The sequence below is a fragment of the Pinus tabuliformis genome, chromosome 4_2 (genome assembly GCF_031772625.1).
Source record: "Pinus tabuliformis cultivar Carrire ecotype Pingquan chromosome 4_2, CPIR1, whole genome shotgun sequence".
In the NCBI taxonomy this organism is placed as follows: domain Eukaryota; kingdom Viridiplantae; phylum Streptophyta; class Pinopsida; order Pinales; family Pinaceae; genus Pinus; species Pinus tabuliformis.
Window position 1 is genome coordinate 745,073,515 of NC_142304.1, and position 3,455 is coordinate 745,076,969.

General features: G+C 34.3%; 1 pseudogene; it reads right to left on the bottom strand.

Moving 5' to 3' along the window:
• Window positions 1-1,408: 1,408 nt before the first annotated feature.
• LOC149171753 (SKP1-like protein 1B) lies at window positions 1,409-2,333 on the bottom strand (annotated as a pseudogene).
• Between the last annotated feature and the right edge of the window lie 1,122 nt (window positions 2,334-3,455).

Sequence of the window (3,455 nt, forward strand, 5' to 3'; positions counted from 1 at the left end):
CAGGTGTTAGTAAAAAGATACATCGACAGATTTAAGCACATGCCACGAAACACATGGGGAGCGTTGACCTTCTACACCACCATTAATAGAGAGACCTCTGTGTCTTATGTATGCTCTGATACCACTTGTTGGAGTCACATTGTCGTTACATCAAAACCCCCAGGTGTTAGTAAACAAACACATCTCTAGATTTAAGCACATGCCACGAAACACACGGAGAGCGTTGACCTTATGCACCACCATTAAAGAGGAGCCAATAGATCTTACATATGCCAATAGATCTGACATATGCCATGGTAATGTCAGCAGGGGGATATGACACCCCTCCTCTAGTGCAATTGTCACTGGAAAATAAAAGGAGATGAAGGCCTCCTTCTTCACAAAACTTACCAACTACAATGGCTTCAGAAAGCCTTCATCCAACCACCCAAGACAGGGAGGGGGAGGAAAAGGCATTTAACATCAACCAAGCAACACCGCGGTAGGGACCTGTGGGAAGACCCGGGCTCAGCAATCGGCCGCCAACACGTGCAAACCAAAAACTAAGAAATTGTAACACTAGAAATCGAAGACCCTGAAATAGCTGCTTACAGGGTGTATATGCAAGAGCATGCCCTCATTTGCAACTTTATGAGCTTTTGTCAGGCAGAGAAGGCTCTTGACTGGTGGATACAACAAAAATTGCACCCGACAAAAGAAGGCATCAAGCTGTAGCTAGGATCTAAACTGAGGCTATTCATTCATGCAATAATACTCTAAACTGAGAGCATTCATTTGTGCAATTATAATAGTAAAGAAATTAAAAATATGAAAGCCATGCACGGCACATAAATTGAAAAAAAAATCAAAATGTTAAAACCAGATAAAACATGTGAGGAATTTTTTTTAATAAAACGTTATATTCTATTCGCAAAAATTATTCTAAACCAAATTTCCTTTTTGTCAGTCCCCACATTGTAAATTACTATAATAGAAAATATACAAACATGCCACACGGTTGGAGTCCATTCATTCGTGAAATAATCCTCTAAACTGAGGCAATTGAGGCCATTGATTCATGCAATAATACTCTAAACTGAGGGCATTCATGCGTGCAATACAAGGAAATTAAAAATAGAAAAGCCATCCAGTGCACATAGATTCAAAAAAAATTCGAAATGTTAAAACCGCATAAGACATTGAATTTTCTTTGAATAAAACGCTATGTTCTACTCGCTAAAACAATCGTTGTAAAAAAATATTCTAAACCAAATTGGATTTTTGCCAATCCCCACATTCTAAATTTAAAAAATGTTTTAAACCAAATTGCATTTTTATCAGTCGGCACCTTCTAAATTACTATAGTAAAAACTATACAGCATGCCACACAGTTGGAGCCCATTCTCCACTAATTCTCAACTACAATAAAACCAAACACCATGGCACAAAAATATATATACTATTTTTGCACCAATTCCCTACAATCATTCTAAGGCCCACTGATTTTCACACCTGACCTCCTCCTCTTCAAGAGTAAAATCATTCTTTATGTTGAAAGTTTTACGTATTTCTTCTGGCGTTTCCCTTTTATCATGTCAGCAACACTCTGACCTGTAATATCTGGCATATTTTTTATGTTTAGGTAATTAGTAGCCTGCAAAAACCCGAAAAGCTTAATAATAAAAAATTTCCGTAAAATATACAAATGTATCTATAGCCTGGACAGGCATATACATGTGCACAACATTACTAAACAAAGTAACAAAGTGACGGAGCTATTGCGGAACAATTACATGGAATGAGACTACAGGGGAACAAAGATAATTGAAGGATCTCAGAATACATGGGAAACAATCATCGACATAAGATTTCTAGCTTTTAAAAAAGAACAGAAATTAAAAAAAACAAAAGTTGATGGAACATTGATTGATTGGAGAAGCCATCGGTAACTGTCCTCAGAGGTTCCAAACCATTTGGTTGGGGCAATTCAGGTTCCAAATAAGAAAAATGTTAGTTTGGTTCAAAGAATACCAAACGATCAAATTCCTAATTAAATAACGGTTTCTGACAGAATATCGGGATTACGTAGGGGAAGGTGGCGTCATTGACCTTAGCGAATGATTGATCCTAAGTCTTGATTTCGTCCTCAGAAATGGCCGATTTCTCATGTGCGGGCTTATGAACCTCCACATGGTGCTTGCAGTATTCGATGACCTTCGAGAGTATCTTACTAGAAACGTTTGGCAGCGGAATAGCATTGGCGGTGCCAGTCGAGATTCAAATGCCACAGCCTCAGTGAAATCAAACAATTCATCATCTGAGCGTTTCAAAGTCACCTTACTTTCCGTGGCCATGGTTCCTCAGCAGGGTTGGAATTTGACGGGTATTTTGAACGTATTTTACTTTTAAAATTTTTAAATGAATTTTTTAAGATAATTGCTCTTGCATCAAGAGTTAGTTAAACCTAGAGAGTTAGTTAAAGTTAATTGAGTGATTGTATGATTGAGTGTTGAGTGAAGTCAAGTGATAAATGACTTTGAGTGTGTGATTGCATGTCAAGATATTTAAGATAGTTAGCTAGTCAAGAAGATTTAAATACCCTTCACCGGTTTAATTGTAATCATCATATTTTGTGTGATCAATGAAAGAATAACAGCCCATGTTTTGTATGAATTCATGCTTTGTCTTTTATATGTTTCTAACAAATTGGTATCAAGCGAGGTTACAAAGAGATACATAAAACAAATTTCCAATAATGTGTTTGAGAAGAGTAAAAAAGTCCACAGCCAATAATGTGCGTGAGAAGAGTAATGGGATTTGGCAAGAATCTCATCTCTCTTGTTGCTCCACCCTCCAAGTGATTTATTTATTTAATAACATATTTTCTTTTCATATTACATATCACACTTAGCTTTCCTCAGATTAAGTTTAAAATGGTTGAACCCACAAGAGAGGGTATCACACCTAGCTTTAACTCAACTTAAGTTTACAATTATTTAACACAGAAGAGAGGGGTGTTACAATTTAATAATATTTAATTCAAATGTAAATGTTTGATTGTATAAAAATAAATTATAAAACTAATTTTTTTTAATTTCAAAAAATTTTAATATATTTTTTTATTTAACAAAATTACTTTTTTATTATTTATAAATTAGGAGAGAATATAAAAGATACAACGTAGTGATAATGACAGTGATAATAATAATAATTTTGCTTTGCAAAACCCATATAAAAAATTAAGATCAATAAATTTATTTATATTCTTATCCAAAAAGGAAAATTTATCTTTGATCCTACATTTTTACATCTAATTAAAAAAAAAAACTCTATTATAAAATTAAAATTAAAATTATACTTTGTTTATTTATTGTTGCTATCGCCTTTAAATCTCACCATACCAATTTTTCTTTTAAAAACACTTATAAATGTTGTTATCCTCTTAGTGTAATTAAAACTACAGTCTCCTTTTCCAT